This window comes from Halichoeres trimaculatus, unplaced genomic scaffold (assembly GCF_033239565.1).
Source record: "Halichoeres trimaculatus isolate MK-OKI-2021-1 unplaced genomic scaffold, fHalTri1.1 fHalTri1_scaffold_3, whole genome shotgun sequence".
NCBI lineage: Eukaryota > Metazoa > Chordata > Actinopteri > Labriformes > Labridae > Halichoeres > Halichoeres trimaculatus.
Window position 1 is genome coordinate 30,969,130 of NW_027437181.1, and position 16,882 is coordinate 30,986,011.

A 16,882-nucleotide genomic window follows, 5' to 3' on the forward strand; every position below is an offset into this window, starting at 1 on the left:
GTTTTAGCCCTCAGACTTGATTCAGGATGCATTTTTCTCACCTGGGATGGCATGGGCTTCCACGGGGGACACATATTTCATGCAATTTCAGCCAAAGTGAAAATTTCAATTTTGGCTCCAAATTTCAGGTCCGGACCTTACGTTCTGGGCTCAATGTGGTAAAACCCGAAACAGAGGTTTTAGCCCTCAGACTTGATTCAGGATGCATTTTTCTCACCTGGGATGACATGGGCTTCCACGGGGGACACATATTTCATGCAATTAAAGCCATATTGAAAATTTCAATTTTGGCTCCAAATTTCAGGTCCGGCCCTTACGTTCTGGGCTCAATGTGGTAAAACCCAAAACAGAGGTTTTAGCCCTCAGACTTGATTCAGCATGCATTTTTCTCACCTGGGATGGCATGGGCTTCCACGGGGGACACATATTTCATGGAATTAAAGCCATATTGAAAATTTCAATTTTGGCTCCAAATTTCAGGTCCGGCCCTTACGTTCTGGGCTCAATGTGGTAAAACCCAAAACAGAGGTTTTAGCCCTCAGACTTGATTCAGGATGCATTTTTCTCACCTGGGATGGCATGGGCTTCCACGGGGGACACATATTTCATGCAATTAAAGCCAAACTGAAAATTTCAATTTTGGCTCCAAATTTCAGGTCCGGCCCTTACGTTCTGGGCTCAATGTGGTTAAACCCAAAACAGAGGTTTTAGCCCTCAGACTTGATTCAGGATGCATTTTTCTCACCTGGGATGGCATGGGCTTCCACGGGGGACACATATTTCATGCAATTTCAGCCAAACTGAAAATTTCAATTTCGGCTCCAAATTTCAGGTCCGGCCCTTACATTCTGAGCTCAATCTGGTTAAACCCGAAACAGAGGTTTTAGCCCTCAGACTTGATTCAGCATGCATTTTTCTCACCTGGGATGGCATGGGCTTCCACGGGGGACACATATTTCATGCAATTAAAGCCATAGTGAAAATTTCAATTTTGGCTCCAAATTTCAGGTCCGGCCCTTACGTTCTGGGCTCAATGTGGTAAAACCCAAAACAGAGGTTTTAGCCCTCAGACTTGATTCAGGAAGCATTTTTCTCACCTGGGATGGCATGGGCTTCCACGGGGGACACATATTTCATGGAATTAAAGCCATATTGAAAATTTCAATTTTGGCTCCAAATTTCAGGTCCGGCCCTTACATTCTGGGCTCAATGTGGTAAAACCCAAAACAGAGGTTTTAGCCCTCAGACTTGATTCAGCATGCATTTTTCTCACCTGGGATGGCATGGGCTTCCACGGGGGACACATATTTCATGGAATTAAAGCCATATTGAAAATTTCAATTTTGGCTCCAAATTTCAGGTCCGGCCCTTACGTTCTGGGCTCAATGTGGTAAAACCCAAAACAGAGGTTTTAGCCCTCAGACTTGATTCAGGATGTATTTTTCTCACCTGGGATGGCATGGGCTTCCACGGGGGACACATATTTCATGCAATTAGAGCCATAGTGAAAATTTCAATTTTGGCTCCAAATTTCAGGTCCGGCCCTTATGTTCTGGGCTCAATGTGGTAAAACCCAAAACAGAGGTTTTAGCCCTCAGACTTGATTCAGCATGCATTTTTCTCACCTGGGATGGCATGGGCTTCCACGGGGGACACATATTTCATGGAATTAAAGCCATATTGAAAATTTCAATTTTGGCTCCAAATTTCAGGTCCGGCCCTTACGTTCTGGGCTCAATGTGGTAAAACCCAAAACAGAGGTTTTAGCCCTCAGACTTGATTCAGGATGCATTTTTCTCACCTGGGATGGCATGGGCTTCCACGGGGGACACATATTTCATGCAATTAAAGCCAAACTGAAAATTTCAATTTTGGCTCCAAATTTCAGGTCCGGCCCTTACGTTCTGGGCTCAATGTGGTTAAACCCAAAACAGAGGTTTTAGCCCTCAGACTTGATTCAGGATGCATTTTTCTCACCTGGGATGGCATGGGCTTCCACGGGGGACACATATTTCATGCAATTTCAGCCATAGTGAAAATTTCAACTTTGGCTCCAAATTTCAGGTCTGGCCCTTACGTTCTGGGCTCAATGTGGTAAAACCCAAAACAGAGGTTTTAGCCCTCAGACTTGATTCAGGAAGCATTTTTCTCACCTGGGATGGCATGGGCTTCCACGGGGGACACATATTTCATGGAATTAAAGCCATATTGAAAATTTCAATTTTGGCTCCAAATTTCAGGTCCGGCCCTTACGTTCTGGGCTCAATGTGGTAAAACCCAAAACAGAGGTTTTAGCCCTCAGACTTGATTCAGCATGCATTTTTCTCACCTGGGATGTCATGGGCTTCCACAGGGGACACATATTTCATGGAATTAAAGCCATATTGAAAATTTCAATTTTGGCTCCAGATTTCAGGTCCGGCCCTTACATTCTGAGCTCAATCTGGTAAAACCCGAAACAGAGGTTTTAGCCCTCAGACTTGATTCAGGATGCATTTTTCTCACCTGGGATGGCATGGGCTTCCACGGGGGACACATATTTCATGGAATTAAAGCCATAGTGAAAATTTCAATTTTGGCTCCAAATTTCAGGTCCGGCCCTTACGTTCTGGGCTCAATGTGGTAAAACCCGAAACAGAGGTTTTAGACCTCAAACTTTATTCAGCATGCATTTTTCTCACCTGGGATGGCATGGGCTTACATGGGGGACACATATTTCATGCAATTTCAGCCAAAGTGAAAATTTCAATTTTGGCTCCAAATTTCAGGTCCGGTCCTTACGTTCTGGGCTCAATGTGGTAAAACCCGAAACAGAGGTTTTAGCCCTCAGACTTGATTCAGCATGCATTTTTCTCACCTGGGATGGCATGGGCTTCCACGGGGGACACATATTTCATGGAATTAAAGCCATAGTGAAAATTTCAATTTTGGCTCCAAATTTCAGGTCCGGCCCTTACGTTCTGGGCTCAATCTGGTAAAACCCGAAACAGAGGTTTTAGCCCTCAGACTTGATTCAGGATGCATTTTTCTCACCTGGGATGGCATGGGCTTCCACGGGGGACACATATTTCATGCAATTTCAGCCGAACTGAAAATTTCAATTTCGGCTCCAAATTTCAGGTCCGGCCCTTACATTCTGAGCTCAATCTGGTAAAACCCGAAACAGAGGTTTTAGCCCTCAGACTTGATTCAGGATGCATTTTTCTCACCTGGGATGGCATGGGCTTCCACGGGGGACACATATTTCATGCAAATTCAGCCAAAGTGAAAATTTCAATTTTGGCTCCAAATTTCAGGTCCGGCCTTTACGTTCTGAGCTCAATCTGGTAAAACCCGAAACAGAGGTTTTAGCCCTCAGACTTGATTCAGGATGTATTTTTCTCACCTGGGATTGCATGGGCTTCCACGGGGGACACATATTTCATGCAATTAAAGCCATAGTGAAAATTTCAATTTTGGCTCCAAATTTCAGGTCCGGCCCTTAGGTTCTGGGCTCAATGTGGTAAAACCCAAAACAGAGGTTTTAGCCCTCAGACTTGAGTCAGCATGCATTTTTCTCACCTGGGATGGCATGGGCTTCCACGGGGGACACATATTTCATGGAATTAAAGCCATATTGAAAATTTCAATTTTGGCTCCAAATTTCAGGTCCGGCCCTTACGTTCTGGGCTCAATGTGGTAAAACCCAAAAAAGATGTTTTAGCCCTCAGACTTGATTCAGGATGCATTTTTCTCACCTGGGATGGCATGGGCTTCCACGGGGGACACATATTTCATGCAATTTCAGCCAAACTGAAAATTTCAATTTCGGCTCCAAATTTCAGGTCCGGCCCTTACATTCTGAGCTCAATCTGGTAAAACCCGAAACAGAGGTTTAAGCCCTCAGACTTGATTCAGGATGCATTTTTCTCACCTGGGATGGCATGGGCTTCCACGGGGGACACATATTTCATGGAATTAAAGCCATATTGAAAATTTCAATTTTGGCTCCAATTTTCAGGTCCGGCCCTTAGGTTCTGGGCTCAATGTGGTAAAACCCGAAACAGAGGTTTTAGCCCTCAGACTTGATTCAGGATGTATTTTTCTCACCTGGGATGGCATGGGCTTCCACGGGGGAATCATATTTCATGGAATTAAAGCCATAGTGAAAATTTCAATTTTGGCTCCAAATTTCAGGTCCGGCCCTTACGTTCTGAGCTCAATGTGGTAAAACCCGAAACAGAGGTTTTAGCCCTCAGACTTGATTCAGGATGCTTTTTTCTCACCTGGGATGGCATGGGCTTCCACGGGGGACACATATTTCATGCAATTTCAGCCAAAGTGAAAATTTCAATTTTGGCTCCAAATTTCAGGTCCGGCCCTTACGTTCTGGGCTCAATCTGGTAAAACCCAAAACAGAGGTTTTAGCCCTCAGACTTGATTCAGCATGCATTTTTCTCACCTGGGATGGCATGGGCTTCCACGGGGGAATCATATTTCATGGAATTAAAGCCATAGTGAAAATTTCAATTTTGGCTCCAAATTTCAGGTCCGGACCTTACGTTCTGGGCTCAATGTGGTAAAACCCGAAACAGAGGTTTTAGCCCTCAGACTTGATTCAGCATGCATTTTTCTCACCTGGGATGGCATGGGCTTCCACGGGGGACACATATTTCATAGAATTAAAGCCATAGTGAAAATTTCAATTTTGGCTCCAAATTTCAGGTCCGGCCCTTATGTTCTGGGCTCAATGTGGTAAAACCCAAAACAGAGGTTTTAGCCCTCAGACTTGATTCAGCATGCATTTTTCTCACCTGGGATGGCATGGGCTTCCACGGGGGACACATATTTCATGGAATTAAAGCCATATTGAAAATTTCAATTTTGGCTCCAAATTTCAGGTCCGGCCCTTACGTTCTGGGCTCAATGTGGTAAAACCCAAAAAAGAGGTTTTAGCCCTCAGACTTGATTCAGGATGCATTTTTCTCACCTGGGATGGCATGGGCTTCCACGGGGGACACATATTTCATGCAATTTCATCCAAACTGAAAATTTCAATTTCGGCTCCAAATTTCAGGTCCGGCCCTTACATTCTGAGCTCAATCTGGTAAAACCCCGAAACAGAGGTTTAAGCCCTCAGACTTGATTCAGGATGCATTTTTCTCACCTGGGATGGCATGGGCTTCCACGGGGGACACATATTTCATGGAATTAAAGCCATATTGAAAATTTCAATTTTGGCTCCAATTTTCAGGTCCGGCCCTTAGGTTCTGGGCTCAATGTGGTAAAACCCGAAACAGAGGTTTTAGCCCTCAGACTTGATTCAGGATGTATTTTTCTCACCTGGGATGGCATGGGCTTCCACGGGGGAATCATATTTCATGGAATTAAAGCCATAGTGAAAATTTCAATTTTGGCTCCAAATTTCAGGTCCGGCCCTTACGTTCTGAGCTCAATGTGGTAAAACCCGAAACAGAGGTTTTAGCCCTCAGACTTGATTCAGGATGCTTTTTTCTCACCTGGGATGGCATGGGCTTCCACGGGGGACACATATTTCATGCAATTTCAGCCAAAGTGAAAATTTCAATTTTGGCTCCAAATTTCAGGTCCGGCCCTTACGTTCTGGGCTCAATCTGGTAAAACCCAAAACAGAGGTTTTAGCCCTCAGACTTGATTCAGGATGTATTTTTCTCACCTGGGATGGCATGGGCTTCCACGGGGGAATCATATTTCATGGAATTAAAGCCATAGTGAAAATTTCAATTTTGGCTCCAAATTTCAGGTCCGGACCTTACGTTCTGGGCTCAATGTGGTAAAACCCGAAACAGAGGTTTTAGCCCTCAGACTTGATTCAGCATGCATTTTTCTCACCTGGGATGGCATGGGCTTCCACGGGGGACACATATTTCATAGAATTAAAGCCATATTGAAAATTTCAATTTTGGCTCCAAATTTCAGGCTCGGCCCTTACGTTCTGGGCTCAATCTGGTAAAACCCGAAACAGAGGTTTTAGCCCTCAGACTTGATTCAGGATGTATTGTTCTCACCTGGGATGGCATGGGCTTCCACGGGGGAATCATATTTCATGCAATTAAAGCCATAGTGAAAATTTCAATTTTGGCTCCAAATTTCAGGTCCGGACCTTACGTTCTGGGCTCAATGTGGTAAAACCCGAAACAGAGGTTTTAGCCCTCAGACTTGATTCAGGATGCATTTTTCTCACCTGGGATGGCATGGGCTTCCACGGGGGACACATATTTCATGCAATTTCAGCCAAAGTGAAAATTTCAATTTTGGCTCCAAATTTCAGGTCCGGCCCTCACGTTCTGAGCTCAATCTGGTAAAACCCGAAACAGAGGTTTTAGCCCTCAGACTTCATTCAGGATGTATTTTCCTCACCTGGGATGGCATGGGCTTCCACGGGGGACACATATTTCATGGAATTTCAGCCAAAGTGAAAATTTCAATTTTGGCTCCAAATTATAGGTCCGGCCCTTACATTCTGAGCTCAATCTGGTAAAACCCGAAACAGAGGTTTTAGCCCTCAGAATTGATTCAGGATGCATTTTTCTCACCTGGGATGGCATGGGCTTCCACGGGGGACACATATTTCATGCAATTTCAGCCATATTGAAAATTTCAATTTTGGCTCCAAATTTCAGGTCCGGCCCTTACATTCTGAGCTCAATCTGGTAAAACCCGAAACAGAGGTTTTATACCTCAGACTTGATTCAGGATGCATTTTTCTCACCTGGGATGGCATGGGCTTCCACGGGGGACACATATTTCATCCAATTTCAGCCAAAGTGAAAATTTCAATTTTGGCTCCAAATTTCAGGTCCGGCCCTTACGTTCTGAGCTCAATGTGGTAAAACCCGAAACAGAGGTTTTAGCCCTCAGACTTGATTCAGGATGTATTTTTCTCACCTAGGATGGCATGGGCTTCCACGGGGGACACATATTTCATGCAATTAAAGCCATAGTGAAAATTTCAATTTGGGCTCCAAATTTCAGGTCCGGCCCTTACGTTCTGGGCTCAATCTGGTAAAACCCGAAACAGAGGTTTTAGCCCTCAGACTTGATTCAGGATGTATTTTTCTCACCTGGGATGGCATGGGCTTCCACGGGGGACACATATTTCATGCAATTAAAGCCATAGTGAAAATTTCAATTTGGGCTCCAAATATCAGGTCCGGCCCTTACGTTCTGAGCTCAATCTGGTCAAACCCGAAACAGAGGTTTTAGCCCTCAGACTTGATTCAGGATGTATTTTTCTCACCTGGGATGGCATGGGCTTCCACGGGGGACACATATTTCATGCAATTAAAGCCATAGTGAAAATTTCAATTTTGGCTCCAAATTTCAGGTCCGGCCCTTACGTTCTGGGCTCAACGTGGTAAAACCCAAAACAGAGGTTTTAGCCCTCAGACTTGATTCAGCATGCATTTTTCTCACCTGGGATGGCATGGGCTTCCACGGGGGACACATATTTCATGCAATTAAAGCCATAGTGAAAATTTCAATTTTGGCTCCAAATTTCAGGTCCGGCCCTTACATTCTGAGCTCAATCTGGTAAAACCCGAAACAGAGGTTTTAGCCCTCAGACTTGATTCAGGATGCATTTTTCTCACCTGGGATGGCATGGGCTTCTACGGGGGACACATATTTCATGCAAATTCAGCCAAAGTGAAAATTTCAATTTTGGCTCCAAATTTCAGGTCCGGCCCTTACGTTCTGAGCTCAATCTGGTAAAACCCGAAACAGAGGTTTTAGCCCTCAGACTTGATTCAGCATGCATTTTTCTCACCTGGGATGGCATGGGCTTCCACGGGGGACACATATTTCATGGAATTAAAGCCATATTGAAAATTTCAATTTTGGCTCCAAATTTCAGGTCCGGCCCTTACGTTCTGGGCTCAATGTGGTAAAACCCAAAACAGAGGTTTTAGCCCTCAGACTTGATTCAGGATGCATTTTTCTCACCTGGGATGGCATGGGCTTCCACGGGGGACACATATTTCATGCAATTTCAGCCAAACTGAAAATTTCAATTTTGGCTCCAAATTTCAGGTCCGGCCCTTACATTCTGAGCTCAATCTGGAAAAACCCGAAACAGAGGTTTTAGCCCTCAGACTTGATTCAGGATGCATTTTTCTCACCTGGGATGGCATGGGCTTCCACGGGGGACACATATTTCATGCAATTTCAGCCAAAGTGAAAATTTCAATTTTGGCTCCAAATTTCAGGTCCGGCCCTTACGTTCTGAGCTCAATCTGGTCAAACCCGAAACAGAGGTTTTAGCCCTCAGACTTGATTCAGGATGTATTTTTCTCACCTGGGATGGCATGGGCTTCCACGGGGGACACATATTTCATGCAATTAAAGCCATAGTGAAAATTTCAATTTTGGCTCCAAATTTCAGGTCCCGGCCCTTACGTTCTGGGCTCAATGTGGTAAAACCCGAAACAGAGGTTTTAGCCCTCAAACTTTATTTAGCATGCATTTTTCTCACCTGGGATGGCATGGGCTTCCACGGGGGACACATATTTCATGCAATTTCAGCCAAAGTGAAAATTTCAATTTGGGTCCAAATTTCAGGTCCGGCCCTTACGTTCTGGGCTCAATCTGGTAAAACCCGAAACAGAGGTTTTAGCCCTCAGACTTGATTCAGGATGCATTTTTCTCACCTGGGATGGCATGGGCTTCCACGGGGGACACATATTTCATGCAAATTCAGCCAAAGTGAAAATTTCAATTTTGGCTCCAAATTTCAGGTCCGGACCTTACGTTCTGGGCTCAATGTGGTAAAACCCGAAACAGAGGTTTTAGCCCTCAGACTTGATTCAGGATGCATTTTTCTCACCTGGGATGGCATGGGCTTCCACGGGGGACACATATTTCATGCAATTTCAGCCAAAGTGAAAATTTCAATTTGGGCTCCAAATTTCAGGTCCGGCCCTTACGTTCTGAGCTCAATCTGGTAAAACCCAAAACAGAGGTTTTAGCCCTCAGACTTGATTCAGGATGTATTTTTCTCACCTGGGATGGCATGGGCTTCCACGGGGGACACATATTTCATGCAATTAAAGCCATAGTGAAAATTTCAATTTTGGCTCCAAATTTCAGGTCCGGCCCTTACGTTCTGGGCTCAATGTGGTAAAACCCAAAACAGAGGTTTTAGCCCTCAGACTTGATTCAGCATGCATTTTTCTCACCTGGGATGGCATGGGCTTCCACGGGGGACACATATTTCATGGAATTAAAGCCATATTGAAAATTTCAATTTTGGCTCCAAATTTCAGGTCCGGCCCTTACGTTCTGAGCTCAATCTGGTAAAACCTGAAACAGAGGTTTTAGCCCTCAGACTTGATTCAGGATGCATTTTTCTCACCTGGGATGGCATGGGCTTCCACGGGGGACACATATTTCATGCAATTTCAGCCAAACTGAAAATTTCAATTTCGGCTCCAAATTTCAGGATCGACCCTTACGTTCTGGGCTCAATGTGGTAAAACCCGAAACAGAGGTTTTAGCCCTCAGACTTGATTCAGGATGCATTTTTCTCACCTGGGATGACATGGGCTTCCACGGGGGACACATATTTCATGCAATTAAAGCCATAGTGAAAATTTCAATTTTGGCTCCAAATTTCAGGTCCGGCCCTTACGTTCTGGGCTCAATGTGGTAAAACCCAAAACAGAGGTTTTAGCCCTCAGACTTGATTCAGCATGCATTTTTCTCACCTGGGATGGCATGGGCTTCCACGGGGGACACATATTTCATGGAATTAAAGCCATATTGAAAATTTCAATTTTGGCTCCAAATTTCAGGTCCGGCCCTTACATTCTGAGCTCAATCTGGTAAAACCCGAAACAGAGGTTTTAGCCCTCAGACTTGATTCAGGATGCATTTTTCTCACCTGGGATGGCATGGGCTTCCACGGGGGACACATATTTCATGCAATTTCAGCCAAAGTGAAAATTTCAATTTTGGCTCCAAATTTCAGGTCCGGCCCTTAAATTCTGGGCTCAATCTGGTAAAACCCGAAACAGAGGTTTTAGCCCTCAGACTCGATTCAGGATGCATTTTTCTCACCTGGGATGGCATGGGCTTCCACGGGGGACACATATTTCATGCAATTTCAGCCAAAGTGAAAATTTCAATTTTGGCTCCAAATATCAGGTCCGGCCCTTACGTTCTGAGCTCAATCTGGTCAAACCCGAAACAGAGGTTTTAGCCCTCAGACTTGATTCAGGATGTATTTTTCTCACCTGGGATGGCATGGGCTTCCACGGGGGACACATATTTCATGCAATTAAAGCCATAGTGAAAATTTCAATTTTGGCTCCAAATTTCAGGTCCGGCCCTTACGTTCTGGGCTCAATGTGGTAAAACCCAAAACAGAGGTTTTAGCCCTCAGACTTGATTCAGCATGCATTTTTCTCACCTGGGATGGCATGGGCTTCCACGGGGGACACATATTTCATGCAATTTCAGCCAAAGTGAAAATTTCAATTTTGGCTCCAAATTTCAGGTCCGGCCCTTACATTCTGAGCTCAATCTGGTAAAACCCGAAACAGAGGTTTTAGCCCTCAGACTTGATTCAGGATGCATTTTTCTCACCTGGGATGGCATGGGCTTCTACGGGGGACACATATTTCATGCAAATTCAGCCAAAGTGAAAATTTCAATTTTGGCTCCAAATTTCAGGTCCGGCCCTTACGTTCTGAGCTCAATCTGGTAAAACCCGAAACAGAGGTTTTAGCCCTCAGACTTGATTCAAAATGCATTTTTCTCACCTGGGATGGCATGGGCTTCCACGGGGGACACATATTTCATGGAATTAAAGCCATATTGAAAATTTCAATTTTGGCTCCAAATTTCAGGTCCGGCCCTTACGTTCTGGGCTCAATGTGGTAAAACCCAAAACAGAGGTTTTAGCCCTCAGACTTGATTCAGGATGCATTTTTCTCACCTGGGATGGCATGGGCTTCCACGGGGGACACATATTTCATGCAATTTCAGCCAAACTGAAAATTTCAATTTTGGCTCCAAATTTCAGGTCCGGCCCTTACATTCTGAGCTCAATCTGGAAAAACCCGAAACAGAGGTTTTAGCCCTCAGACTTGATTCAGGATGCATTTTTCTCACCTGGGATGGCATGGGCTTCCACGGGGGACACATATTTCATGCAATTTCAGCCAAAGTGAAAATTTCAATTTTGGCTCCAAATTTCAGGTCCGGCCCTTACGTTCTGAGCTCAATCTGGTCAAACCCGAAACAGAGGTTTTAGCCCTCAGACTTGATTCAGGATGTTTTTTTCTCACCTGGGATGGCATGGGCTTCCACGGGGGACACATATTTCATGCAATTAAAGCCATAGTGAAAATTTCAATTTTGGCTCCAAATTTCAGGTCCCGGCCCTTACGTTCTGGGCTCAATGTGGTAAAACCCGAAACAGAGGTTTTAGCCCTCAAACTTTATTTAGCATGCATTTTTCTCACCTGGGATGGCATGGGCTTCCACGGGGGACACATATTTCATGCAATTTCAGCCAAAGTGAAAATTTCAATTTTGGCTCCAAATTTCAGGTCCGGCCCTTACGTTCTGGGCTCAATGTGGTAAAACCCAAAACAGAGGTTTTAGCCCTCAGACTTGATTCAGGATGCATTTTTCTCACCTGGGATGGCATGGGCTTCCACGGGGGACACATATTTCATGCAATTTCAGCCAAACTGAAAATTTCAATTTCGGCTCCAAATTTCAGGTCCGGCCCTTACATTCTGAGCTCAATCTGGTAAAACCCGAAACAGAGGTTTTAGCCCTCAAACTTTATTTAGCATGCATTTTTCTCACCTGGGATGGCATGGGCTTCCACGGGGGACACATATTTCATGCAATTTCAGCCAAAGTGAAAATTTCAATTTTGGCTCCAAATTTCAGGTCCGGCCCTTACTTTCTGGGCTCAATGTGGTAAAACCCGAAACAGAGGTTTTAGCCCTCAGACTTGATTCAGGATGTATTTTTCTCACCTGGGATGGCATGGGCTTCCACGGGGGACACATATTTCATGCAATTAAAGCCATAGTGAAAATTTCAATTTTGGCTCCAAATTTCAGGTCCGGCCCTTACGTTCTGAGCTCAATCTGGTAAAACCCGAAACAGAGGTTTTAGCCCTCAGACTTGATTCAGGATGTATTTTTCTCACCTGGGATGGCATGGGCTTCCACGGGGGACACATATTTCATGCAATTTCAGCCAAACTGAAAATTTCAATTTTGGCTCCAAATTTCAGGTCCGGCCCTTACGTTCTGGGCTCAATGTGGTAAAACCTTAAACAGAGGTTTTAGCCCTCAGACTTGATTCAGCATGCATTTTTCTCACCTGGGATGACATGGGCTTCCAGGGGGGACACATATTTCATGCAATTAAAGCCATATTGAAAATTTCAATTTTGGCTCCAAATTTCAGGTCCGGCCCTTACGTTCTGGGCTCAATGTGGTAAAACCCAAAACAGAGGTTTTAGCCCTCAGACTTGATTCAGGATGCATTTTTCTCACCTGGGATGGCATGGGCTTCCACGGGGGACACATATTTCATGCAATTTCAGCCAAAGTGAAAATTTCAATTTTGGCTCCAAATTTCAGGTCCGGACCTTACGTTCTGGGCTCAATGTGGTAAAACCCGAAACAGAGGTTTTAGCCCTCAGACTTGATTCAGCATGCATTTTTCTCACCTGGGATGACATGGGCTTCCACGGGGGACACATATTTCATGCAATTAAAGCCATATTGAAAATTTCAATTTTGGCTCCAAATTTCAGGTCCGGCCCTTACGTTCTGGGCTCAATGTGGTAAAACCCAAAACAGAGGTTTTAGCCCTCAGACTTGATTCAGCATGCATTTTTCTCACCTGGGATGGCATGGGCTTCCACGGGGGACACATATTTCATGGAATTAAAGCCATATTGAAAATTTCAATTTTGGCTCCAAATTTCAGGTCCGGCCCTTACGTTCTGGGCTCAATGTGGTAAAACCCAAAACAGAGGTTTTAGCCCTCAGACTTGATTCAGGATGCATTTTTCTCACCTGGGATGGCATGGGCTTCCACGGGGGACACATATTTCATGCAATTTCAGCCAAACTGAAAATTTCAATTTCGGCTCCAAATTTCAGGTCCGGCCCTTACATTCTGAGCTCAATCTGGTAAAACCCGAAACAGAGGTTTTAGCCCTCAGACTTGATTCAGGATGCATTTTTCTCACCTTGGATGGCATGGGCTTCCACGGGGGACACATATTTCATGCAAATTCAGCCATAGTGAAAATTTCAATTTTGGCTCCAAATTTAAGGTCCGGCCCTTATGTTCTGGGCTCAATCTGGTAAAACACGAAACAGAGGTTTTAGCCCTCAGACTTGATTCAGGATGCATTTTTCTCACCTTGGATGGCATGGGCTTCCACGGGGGACACATATTTCATGGAATTAAAGCCATAGTGAAAATTTCAATTTTGGCTCCAAATTTCAGGTCCGGCCCTTATGTTCTGGGCTCAATGTGGTAAAACCCAAAACAGAGGTTTTAGCCCTCAGACTTGATTCAGCATACATTTTTCTCACCTGGGATGGCATGGGCTTCCACGGGGGACACATATTTCATGGAATTAAAGCCATATTGAAAATTTCAATTTTGGCTCCAAATTTCAGGTCCGGCCCTTACGTTCTGGGCTCAATGTGGTAAAACCCAAAAAAGAGGTTTTAGCCCTCAGACTTGATTCAGGATGCATTTTTCTCACCTGGGATGGCATGGGCTTCCACGGGGGACACATATTTCATGCAATTTCAGCCAAACTGAAAATTTCAATTTCGGCCCCAAATTTCAGGTCCGGCCCTTACGTTCTGAGCTCAATCTGGTAAAACCCGAAACAGAGGTTTTAAACCTCAGACTTGATTCAGGATGCATTTTTCTCACCTGGGATGGCATGGGCTTCCACGGGGGACACATATTTCATGCAATTTCAGCCAAAGTGAAAATTTCAATTTTGGCTCCAAATTTCAGGTCCGGCCCTTAAGTTCTGAGCTCAATCTGGTAAAATCGAAACAGAGGTTTTAGCCCTCAGACTTGATTCAGGATGTATTTTTCTCACCTGGGATGGCATGGGCTTCCACGGGGGACACATATTTCATGCAATTTCAGCCAAAGTGAAAATTTCAATTTTGGCTCCAAATTTCAGGTCCGGCCCTTACGTTCTGGGCTCAATGTGGTAAAACCCGAAACAGAGGTTTTAGCCCTCAAACTTTATTTAGCATGCTTTTTTCTCACCTGGGATGGCATGGGCTTCCACGGGGGACACATATTTCATGCAATTTCAGCCAAAGTGAAAATATCAATTTTGGCTCCAAATTTCAGGTCCGGGCCTTACATTCTGAGCTCAATCTGTTAACCCGAAACAGAGGTTTTAGCCCTCAGACTTGATTCGGGATAAATTTTTCTCACCTGGGATGGCATGGGCTTCCACGGGGGACACATATTTCATGCAATTTCAGCCAAAGTGAAAATTTCAATTTTGGCTCCAAATGTCAGGTCCGGCCCTTACTTTCTGGGCTCAATGTGGTAAAATCCGAAACAGAGGTTTTAGCCCTCAAACTTTATTCAGCATGCATTTTTCTCACCTGGGATGGCATGGGCTTCCACGGGGGACACATATTTCATGCAATTTCATCCAAACTGAAAAATTCAATTTTAGCTCCCAATTTCAGGTCCGGCCCTTACGTTTTGAGCTCAATGTGGTCAAACCCGAAACAGAGGTTTTAGCCTTCAGACTTGATTCAGGATGCATTTTTCTCACCTGGGATGGCATGGGCTTCCACGGGGGACACATATTTCATGCAATTAAAGCCATAGTGAAAATTTCAATTTTGGCTCCAAATTTCAGGTCCGGCCCTTATGTTCTGGGCTCAATGTGGTAAAACCCAAAACAGAGGTTTTAGCCCTCAGACTTGATTCAGCATGCATTTTTCTCACCTGGGATGGCATGGGCTTCCACGGGGGACACATATTTCATGGAATTAAAGCCATATTGAAAAATTCAATTTTGACTCCAAATTTCAGGTCCAGCCCTTATGTTCTGGGCTCAATGTGGTAAAACCCAAAACAGAGGTTTTAGCCCTCAGACTTGATTCAGGATGCATTTTTCTCACCTGGGATGGCATGGGCTTCCACGGGGGACACATATTTCATGCAATTTCAGCCAAACTGACAATTTCAATTTCGGCTCCAAATTTCAGGTCCGGCCCTTACATTCTGAGCTCAATCTGGTAAAACCCGAAACAGAGGTTTTAGCCCTCAGACTTGATTCAGGATGCATTTTTCTCACCTTGGATGGCATGGGCTTCTACGGGGGACACATATTTCATGCAATTTCAGCCACACTGAAAATTTCAATTTTGGCTCCAAATTTCAGGTCCGGCCTTTACGTTCTGAGCTCAATCTGGTAAAACCCGAAACAGAGGTTTTAGCCCTCAGACTTGATTCAAAATGCATTTTTCTCACCTGGGATGGCATGGGCTTCCACGGGGGACACATATTTCATGGAATTAAAGCCATATTGAAAATTTCAATTTTGGCTCCAAATTTCAGGTCCGGCCCTTACGTTCTGGGCTCAATGTGGTAAAACCCAAAACAGAGGTTTTAGCCCTCAGACTTGATTCAGGATGCATTTTTCTCACCTGGGATGGCATGGGCTTCCACGGGGGACACATATTTCATGCAATTTCAGCCAAACTGAAAATTTCAATTTTGGCTCCAAATTTCAGGTCCGGCCCTTACATTCTGAGCTCAATCTGGAAAAACCCGAAACAGAGGTTTTAGCCCTCAGACTTGATTCAGGATGCATTTTTCTCACCTGGGATGGCATGGGCTTCCACGGGGGACACATATTTCATGCAATTTCAGCCAAAGTGAAAATTTCAATTTTGGCTCCAAATTTCAGGTCCGGCCCTTACGTTCTGAGCTCAATCTGGTCAAACCCGAAACAGAGGTTTTAGCCCTCAGACTTGATTCAGGATGTTTTTTTCTCACCTGGGATGGCATGGGCTTCCACGGGGGACACATATTTCATGCAATTAAAGCCATAGTGAAAATTTCAATTTTGGCTCCAAATTTCAGGTCCCGGCCCTTACGTTCTGGGCTCAATGTGGTAAAACCCGAAACAGAGGTTTTAGCCCTCAAACTTTATTTAGCATGCATTTTTCTCACCTGGGATGGCATGGGCTTCCACGGGGGACACATATTTCATGCAATTTCAGCCAAAGTGAAAATTTCAATTTTGGCTCCAAATTTCAGGTCCGGCCCTTACGTTCTGGGCTCAATGTGGTAAAACCCAAAACAGAGGTTTTAGCCCTCAGACTTGATTCAGGATGCATTTTTCTCACCTGGGATGGCATGGGCTTCCACGGGGGACACATATTTCATGCAATTTCAGCCAAACTGAAAATTTCAATTTCGGCTCCAAATTTCAGGTCCGGCCCTTACATTCTGAGCTCAATCTGGTAAAACCCGAAACAGAGGTTTTAGCCCTCAAACTTTATTTAGCATGCATTTTTCTCACCTGGGATGGCATGGGCTTCCACGGGGGACACATATTTCATGCAATTTCAGCCAAAGTGAAAATTTCAATTTTGGCTCCAAATTTCAGGTCCGGCCCTTACGTTCTGGGCTCAATGTGGTAAAACCCGAAACAGAGGTTTTAGCCCTCAGACTTGATTCAGGATGTATTTTTCTCACCTGGGATGGCATGGGCTTCCACGGGGGACACATATTTCATGCAATTAAAGCCATAGTGAAAATTTCAATTTTGGCTCCAAATTTCAGGTCCGGCCCTTACGTTCTGAGCTCAATCTGGTAA